Below are 10,000 nucleotides of genomic sequence, written 5' to 3'. Positions count from 1 at the left end.
CCTCTCTCTCTCTCTTTTGACACGCATTCCTCCTGTCAGCAGATTTGTGCCGAGTGCCGTTCTTTGTCTGTGTGCATATCGTTGTCTGTTTGTCTGTTTGTCTGTGTGAGTGTGTTCGTAACATACGCACGTAATATATGTTGTGTACTATAACATGATGTCATACCGTCTTCATATTAAAAAAAAAATGTAGGAAAGGTATGAATGAGAATAAATATCTTCACAATACAAGAGATGTATATAAGGGTCATTTTCTGCAGGAATTCCAGTATAAAAGATATAAATATGCCATTCCTAAGATATCATTAAAACTCCTTAAAGTAGATACATAAACAGATGAATAGATAAATAAGGAAGTGGGTTAGTAAATGATTGATAAATAAAGATACGAAAAAAATAGGTATGAACAAACAAACAAAAATAAAATAAATAATAGACTTATATACACCAAGAAAAATGTCAAAGTTTTTTTCTCTCTATAACCTTGCTATGACTCTTACGGTTGTCAGTGTATCAGTATATACTTAGCTGGTGTTGTGTATTTTGAAAGTGTACAGTATGTGCGTCTGACTGTGTGTAGACGTTAAAAAAAATGAAAAAATAATTAAAAATAGTTAAAAAGAATGAATTTACTTGAATTCAAAATCTTTAATGTCATCTTTGCTTCCTTTTGTCCATCTGTCTGTCTGTCTGTCTGTCTGCCTATTTGTCTATCCATCTGTCTGTCTGTTTGTCTTTCTGTCTGTCTGCCGATTTGTCTATCCATCTGTCTGTCTGTTTGTCTTTCTGTCTGTCTGCCTGTCTATCTGTTTGTCTATATGCCTATTTGTCTGTCTGTCTGTTTGTCTATCTACTTATCTGTCTGTGTGCCTGTCTATCTCTTTGTCTGTATGCCTATTTGTCTGTCTGTCCATCTGTCTGTTTGTCTATCTACTTATCTGTCTGTCTATCTATCTGTCTGCATGCCTACCTGTCTATCTGTCTCTCCTTCCTTCGAGAATTCTCTTAATATATTTCAAAATAAATGTAAAGATAACCTTACTTGAGCTAGAAAAAATACACGTAAATACTCTAAGGTCTATTTCCCCTTCGAGAATGCACGCATTTTGTTCCTTAGAGACCGCAAAGATCCAGTCCAACGGAAGCAAGTGTGTAGGCTAGTCACGAAGACGACTCTGAAGGTGGTTGGGAATAATGAGCCTTATCAGATAGGGATATTAGGCTCGTTATCCGTTGCTCGATTTTTAAGTCGAAGAAAATGGCTTTTTTTTTTTTTTTTTTTTTTTTAAGATAATGCATATCAGGAGAGAATGCAAGGTCAGTATATGTATATATATAATATCCGACGGACTGATTAGATAGATAAGTACGTCCATAAACTTTCACTATCTTTTATTTCTATTCGTCAGTGAAAATATACCATTTTCTTTTATTATCATCTTCCAAAATCTACAGAACAGAACGAAAACAAAAACAAACACCATTTTCTTTTATTATCTACTTCCAAAACCTACATACTCAAAAAAAGTAATACAAAGAAAGATGTATCGACCGAACAGAACGAAAACAAAAACAAAACTAACAACAAAAACAAAACAAAAACTAACAACAAAGACAAACAAACAAACAAAAAGAGGAGAAGGCAGGTAGACAAAAAGCATGAATTCCTTTTAACAGCTTAAGCCTTCGCAGTCTCGTCATGCAAGGCCGCCATGCAGTACCTTCGTAATAAAATGCTGTGCTGTTTATTCCTCGTCTTTTTGGTGTTAAGATCTATGTGAGTTTCACATGAATTGAGAGGGAGAGAGGGAGAGGGGGAAGGGGAGAGGGAGGGAGGAGGGAAGGGGAGAGAGAGAAGGAAGGAAGGGGAGGGAAGAGGAGTGAGGGGGAAAGAAGGATAGGGAGAGGGAGGGAGGGAGTAGGGAGGGAGAGAGAGAGGGGGAGGAAGGAAGAAGGAGGGAGGGAGAAGGGGAAGAAGGATAGGGAGGAAGGAGGGAGGGAGGGAAGGGGAGAGGGGAAGAATGGATAGGGAGAGGGAGGGAAGGAAGGAAGGAAGGATAGGGAGAGGAGGGAGGAGGAAGGGGAAGAAGGATAGGGAGGGGGAAGGAGGAGGAAGGGGAAGCGGAGAGAGAGAGAATGAGAGAGACAAAGAGAATGAGAGAGACAGAGAATGAGAGAGACAGAGAGAATGAGAGAGACAGAGAGACAGACAGAGACAGAGAGAATGAGAGACAGAGAGACAGAGACAGAGAGAGAGAGCGAGAGAGAGAGAGAGAGAGAGAGAGAGAGAGAGAGAGAGAGAGAGAAAAAATACTTGCAACTGCTTTCTTTCTCTTTTTGCAAGCTCACTATATTGGCAAAGACTCATTATCGATACCACCGTTACAGCAACCACCGCTACTTCTCACGGCGACAATAACAATGATAAACAAAAATAACAACAAAGGACGGACAACACCCCCCTCCTCCCTCCCCCCCCCCCAAAAAAAAAAAGCAAACAGATGACCCAAAACCGAATCTTTCCCCCACTTCCCCAATCCTCGATAACCACACCATTTCAACAACTCTAGTCAACCCCAAAACCGTGAATAATCCGCCACAATTCTGCCAGAAACATCAACCCAATCTGCAACACACATTCACCCTCCTCGTCTAACAATTCCCCATCAACCTGACTCACAACCATCCATCCTATCCGTCATATCAACTTAATCAAGGCCAATTAAGATAGCCATAATCAAGGCCAATTAAGATATCACAGCAGCCACTCTACTACCACTTTATACAGTCATCGAACAGGCGAGTAATTTTAAAACAAGACTGAGAGTTAATCTTTCTCTGTCACTCTCGTCAACCACATCCGGTGAGATTTAACAACCGTGAGATTAACTCGTCAACCACTCTGTTACAACCAACAACCAAAATGCACAATCAAAACGGACAGTCAACCACTCTAAAAACAGCAAATTAGATGACCCAACCAGTCTAAACAACCACAACCCAACCACTCTAGCCAAACAACAGCAAACAACCCACAACAAACAACCCAACCGCTCTAGCTAAACCCCAAACAACCCACAATCCAACAACCAGACCACTTTAGCTAAACAACTGCAAACAACCCACAAATCAAACCACTCTAATCAACCCAAGCAACCCAACAACCCAATAACTCTACCCAAACAACCTCAAACAACCCACAACCCAACCACTATACCCAAACAACCTCAACCAATCCACAAACTAAACAACCCAACCACTCTAACCAAACAACCTTAAGCTTCACCAACCCACAACCAAACAATCTAACCACCCTACCCAAACAACTTCAACCAACCCACAACCAAACAACCCAACAACCCTACCCAAACAACCCACAACCCAACCACCCAACCATTCCACCAAGCAACCCGCAACCTACAACCAAACAACCCAACAACCCTACCCAAACAACCCACAACCCAACCACCCTACCCAAACAACCCCAAACAACCCAACAACCCAACTAATTCTACCCAAACAACCCACAACCAAACAACCCTACCCAAACAACCTCAACCAACCCAACAACCCAACCCAAACAACCCACAAACAACCCAACCACCCAACCATTCTACCCAAACAACCCACAACCCAACCACCATACCCAAATAACCTCAACCAACCAAAAACCCAACTACCACTACCTAAACAACCCCAACCAACCCAAACAACCCAACCAACTTACCCAAACAACCCAACAACCCAACCAAACCCCTACCCAAACAACCCACCCCCCAACCCCCCCAAACTACCCTACCTAAACAACGCCAAACAACCCAACCAACCCAACAACCCACAACCCAAACAACCCACAGCTAAACAACCCAACCAATTCTACCCAAACCCAAACCCACAACCCAACCACCCAACCCAAACAACCCAACAACCCTACCCAAACAACCCACATCCCAAACAACCCAACCACCCCTACCCAAACAACCTCAATCCAACCCAACAACCCAACAACCCTACCCAAACAACCTCAACCAACCAACCCACAACCCAACCACCCTACCCAAACGACCCACAACCCAACCACCCTACCCAAACAACCCAACAACCCAACCACCCTACCCAAACAACCCCCAACCCAACTACCCTACCCAAACAACGCCAAACAAACTCCCCAACCCAACAACCCAACAACCCACAACCACAGCTAAACAACCCAACCACCCTACCCAAAAACAACCCACAACCCAACCACCCAACCCAAAACAACCCAACAACCCTACCCAAACAACCCAAACAACCCAACCAATCACTCCAAAACAACCTCAACCAACCCACAACCCAACCACCCTACCCAAACAACCCACAACCAAACAACCCTACCCAAACAACCTCAACCAACCCAACAACCCAACCCAAACAACCCACAAACAACCAACCCTCACCTAACCCCCCCCACCCCACACCCACCCCTCGCCATGGGCCCAGCGACGCCTCCCCAGCCCCAAGCATAACACAGCCCCCGCATCGTGTAGTCGGCACGAAGGAGCGAAGGAAGCCGAGAAGAAGACCACCCGGTATCCTTGAGAGGGAGAGAGAGAGAGAGAGAAGACGAGTTCCCGAACGACGCCGCTCTGGGAGAGAGATCTTGGGGGAGACGTGTCCCGGTTGGAGAGGAGAGGCGAGAGAGACCGGGGGTGGGGGAGGGGGGGGAAGGGGATGGAGGGAGACTCGTTGGAGAGGAGTGCGAGAGACCGGGGGTGGGGGAGGGGAGGAGGGGGAGACGTGTCCCGGTTGGAGAGGGAGAGCGAGAGAGATAGGGGGAGGGAAGAGGAGGCGAGAGGGGGGAGGGAGTGGGAAGAGGGGAGAGGGGGAGGAGGGTGATGGGGTTCGCGTTTTGTATCTCGCTTATTGTGCGGGGTTTGTGGTTTATGCTTATATATGTATATATACGTATATGTATGTATATGTATATATATGTATATATATACATATACATACATACACACACACACACACACACACACACACACACACACACACACACACACACACACACACACACACACACACACACACACAGAGGGAGGGAGGGAGGGAGTGAGTGAATGAGTGAGTGAGCGAGTGACTGACTGACTGACTGACTGAGAGAGAGAGAAAGAAAGATAAAATGATAATCAGAGATCGACAGATAGACAGATAGAGATAGATATGTATATAGATCGATAGATAGACAGAGATATATAGATAAAGAGACGGTTATAGAGACAGATATCTATATAGAGAAATAGACAGACAGATAGATAGATAGGAGTAGAAGAAGAAAAACAGAAAAGAAGAAAAAAGTATAGATGAGGGGGATTGAAACAGAATTCGATACTTTGATACGTATAAATATATTCTTTAATTTCTTTACGATTTGATTCGATAATTTATTCTTTCATTTATGATTCGATTCAATCACCTTTCCATTCTCTCATGATCTCATTCAATCTTTATTTGATTCTCTATCCATTCGCCTGTTTGGAAAAAAAAATAAATAAATAAAAAAAAATTTCGGATTGAAAAAAAAAACACAATTGAAAAAAATATATATTCATTTTGCAGTAAAATATAATTAAGTCATTTGTAATGAAATAATAATCGCAGCGGTAATGATGATCATAATGATGATGATATTGATAATGCTAGTACTAATAAAAAATGACAATAATGATGGTACTAATTCTAATAATGATCCTAGTACTATTAATGATGATTATACGGATAATGATAATAATTTCAACTATTATCGTATTCATATTTCTATTATTATCATCATTCGCATTAATATGAATATCATCAAGAAGAAAAATAAGGAAAAAGAAGAATGGGGAGAAAAAGAAGAAAAAGAAGAAGAAGGAGATGAAGAAGAAGGAGAAAAAGAAGAATGAGAAGAAGAAGACGAAAGAAGAAGAGGAGTTATCATCAAGATTATCATCATAATTTCATTTTCATCTTCCTAATGCTTTCCATTGCCAGCCAGGGATCGCCTCTCCAACTCCCCCTCCCTCTCCCCTCTCCCTTCTGTCCCGGTCTTCCCACAACCTCTTCTCTCCCCTCTCCCCCTCTCTCCTTCCTCTCCCGTCTCCCCCATCTATCCCGGTCTTCCCACAATCTCTTCTCTCCCCTCTCCCCCTTCCTCCTTCCCTCTCTCCTCTCCCTCCCCCCTCTCCTCCTCTACCTCTTCTCCCTTCCTCTCTCCTTCCTCTTCCTCCCTCCTCCCCTTCTACCCCATACTCTTCTCTCCCTTATTACCTCATCCTCCCCCTCCCCCCGGACCGTATAATCTCTCAATAAGGGGAAAAACGAGAGGAAAAAAAAAGAGAGAGGAAAGAAACTCCCCCCCTCCCCCCGCACCGTATAATCTCTCAATAAGGAGAGGAAAAAAAAGAGAGAGAGAAGAGAGGGAGAAGATTTTCGCGTGTGTCTGTATGTCTCGCGTCGGACGGTGGGGAGAGCAGCAGTGAGCAATGGGGTTTTGTGCGTGGAGCTAAGGCCTTCCTGGGACAGCTTCGTGACACTGGCTTGGGTTGGAGGTGGAGGAGGGGAAGGAGGAGGGGGGTGGAGGGTGGGTGGAAGAGGGGGAGGAGGTGGAGGGGGTGGAGGAGAGGGGGAGGAGGAGGGTGGGTGGAGAGGGGGTGGAGGGGGAGGGGGAGGAGGGGGGAGGGGGAGAGGGGAAGGAGGGGGGAGGGTGGAGGAGGAGGGAGGGGGAGAGGGGAAGGGAGGAGGGGAAGGGAGGAGGGGTGGGTGGAGAGGGGGGTTGAGGGGTGGAGGGGGTGGAGGAGGCGGGTGGAGCGTGTTGGGGGTAGGTATGTGGGGTAGATAGAGGGTTATGGATGAGGAGGGGGTAGAGAGGGAGGGAGGGGTGGAGGGGAATAGGTGAAGGAAGAAGGGGAGGAGGGGAAAGAGGGAGGAGAGGAGGAGATGAAACGTGGGAGGAGGAGATGATGGAACGGAGGTTGAGGTGGAAGGGGAATAGGTGAAGGAGGAGGAGGAGGAGGAGGGAGGGGGAGAAGGTTGAAGGGAGTGATGAGAACAAGGTGGAAGAGGTAGAGGGAGGAGGAGAGGGGGAAAGAGAGGAGGGGGGCGAAGAAGATGGAGAAGGAGAATAGGTAAAGGAAGAGGAGGAGGAGGAACAGGAGGAACAGGAAGAGGAGGAGGAAGAGTAGCAGGAGCAAGAGAAGACACAGGGATAGAAGAGGGAACGGAGTTGGCGAAGGAACTGGAGACAAAAAAGAAGTAAAAACAAAAACGAACAAAGGAGAAATATGAACCGAATAGAGACGAAGAAAACGAGAAAAAAATGGAGACGAGAAAGAAAAAGAAAAAAACAGTACAGCCAGATGGGCAAAAAAAGCGACCTTATCGACCTTCTCCTTCTTCCTCTTTTCATTGTCTTTGTCCCTCCCCTTCCTCCTCCTTTCTTCCTCGCCGCTCCAATGAGGTCGGGCGGTTGGACATCCACGCAGAGATAATTGTGAATCCCACTTTATTTAGGTTTATATGCTGCAGCCTTTAAGGTGCTTGCCGTTTCTGTAATTTTATGCTCGTTTACTGCGGACTTAAAGGTACTTGCCGTTTCTTTAATTTTATCCTCGTTTACTGCGGACTTGAAGGTATTTGCTGTTTCTGTCTGTCTGTCTGTCTGTCTTTGTCTCTCTCTCTCTCTCTCTCTCTCTCTCTCTCTCTCTCTCTCTCTCTCTCTCTCTCTCTCTCTCTCTCTCTCTCTCTCTCTCTCTCTCTCTCACAGAAATACACTCTCACACACACGCACCCAAAGACACTCGCTCTCTCTTTCTCTCATTCTCTCTCTCCCTTTCCCTCCCTCATAACCCAACTTCCTCCCTCATCCCCAAACAAGAGGACCCAGCAACCTCTTTACCAGAAATACTCCCCTGAAAAAGGCAAATCCCCCTCCCCCCCAACACCCCCCCCCCCTCCCCCAGCCCTTCAACGCGTCCAAGATCAGTGTTGCCATTCCTAGCGATTTTTTTTCCCCGCTAGTTTTTGAATTATGATCTAGCGAGATTTTATTTCATTATTTTTTTTGGGGGGGGGGGGGCGGGGTTACACTATATTAAGCAATCTTTTTCTTTTTTTTTATAAAGTCCTTTTTTCTTCAAACGGGGAAAATCAGGAAATTCAAATTCTTAATCTAGCGTTTTTTTTTCTCTTAAAGTCCAGTCTAGCGGCTTCGTGGAAATAACGATGGCAACACCGTTCACGCCAAAGGATATGTGAATGAAAAGATTGTCTTGAAGGAAACCTGTTTTTAAGGTGAATCTTCAGTCGAGGAGGAGGAGGAGGAGAAGGAGGAGGTGGAGGGGGAGGTGGAGGTGGAGGAGGAGGAGGAGAGGAGGGGAGGAGGAGGAGGAGGAGGAGGGGCAGGGAGGAGGAGGAGGAACAGGGGGAGGGAGGAGGAGGAGGAGAAGAGGAGGAACAGAGAGGAGGGAGGAGGAGGAGGAGGAGGTGGAGGAGGGAGGAGGAGGAGGGAGGAGGGAGGAGGTAGAGGAGGAGGAGGAGAGGAGGAGGAGGATGGGGAGGAGGAGGAGGGAGGGAGGAGGAGGGGGAGGAGGAGGGAGGGAGGCAGGGAGGAGGAGGGAGGAGGAGGAGGAGGATGGGGAGGAGGAGGAGGAGGGGGGATGGGGGAGGAGGAGGAGGTGGTGGTGGAGGAGGAGGGAGGAGGAGGAGGAGGAGGAGGAGGAGGAGGGAGGAGGAAGGGGGGAGGAGGAGGAGGAGGAGGAGGAGGAGGAGGAGGAAGAGGAGGTGGAGGAGGTGGAAGAAGAAGAAGAAGAAGAAGAAGAAGAAGAAGGAAGGGGGAAGAAGAAGGAGAAGGAGGGGGGCGAGGAAGAGGAGAAGGGAGGAGAGCGAGGAGGAGGAGAAAGAGGAAGAAGAAGAAGAGAAGGAGAAGGAAAAGGGGAGGAGGGGGAGAAGAAGAAGATAAAATAAAAGGGAGGGAGAAGAGAGAGAGAATTTCCATTCTCCTCCTTCTTCCTTCTCCCCCCCCTTCCCCTCCTCCTCCTCCTCCCTCCCCTCCCCCCTCCTCCTTCTCCTCCTCCCCTCCCCTCCTCCTCCCCCCTCTTCTCCTCTCCTCCTCCTCACCCTTCCCCTCCCTCTCCTCCCCTACCCCCTCCCCCTCCCCCTCTTCCTCCTCCTCCCTCCTCCTCCCCCTCTTCCTCCTCCCCCCCTCCCTCCTCCTCCTCCCCCTCCTTCCTCCTCCTCCTCCCTCCTCCTCCTCCTCCCTCCTCCTTCCTCCCTCCTCAACCTCCCTCCTCCCCCTCCTTCCTCCTCCTCCTCCTCCTCCTCCTCCCCCTCCTCCTCCTCCCTCCTTCCTCCTCCCTCCTCTCCTCCTCCCCCTTCTCCCCCATCCCCCCCCTCCCCCTCCCTCCTCTCCTCCCTCCCCCCCTCCTCCTCCCCCTCCTCCTCCTACTCCTACCCCCTCCTCCTCCTCCTCTTCTCCTCCTCCCCTCCTCCTCCTCCCCTCCTCCTCCTCCCTTTCCTCCCTCCTCCTTCCTCTTCCCCTCCCTCCCCCCCCCCCCGTGAGATGGAGGTCAGGCGAGTGAAGGTCGACGAGACGAGAAGACGGCGCCGAGAAATAGGTCGTATTGTGCATAGTTACGAGGACTGGTAGGATGGCAGGATAATGGCAGGATGGCAGGATGGCAGGATAATGGCAGGATGCTAGGATAATGGCAAGATGGTAGGATGGTTGCAAGATGGTAGGAGGGTTGCAGGATGGTAGGAGGGTTGCAGGATGCTAGGATGGTTGCAAGATGGTAGGATGGTTGCAGGATGCTAGGATGGTTGCAGGATGGTAGGAGGGTTGCAGGATGGTAGGAGGGTTGCAAGATGGTAGGATGGTTGCAAGATGGTAGGATGGTTGCAGGATGCTAGGATGGTTGCAAGATGGTAGGATGGTTGCAGGATGCTAGGATGGTTGCAAGATGGTAGGATGGTAGGATGC

The sequence above is a fragment of the Penaeus vannamei genome, chromosome 26 (genome assembly GCF_042767895.1).
Source record: "Penaeus vannamei isolate JL-2024 chromosome 26, ASM4276789v1, whole genome shotgun sequence".
In the NCBI taxonomy this organism is placed as follows: domain Eukaryota; kingdom Metazoa; phylum Arthropoda; class Malacostraca; order Decapoda; family Penaeidae; genus Penaeus; species Penaeus vannamei.
This window is presented reverse-complemented; position numbering follows the sequence as displayed.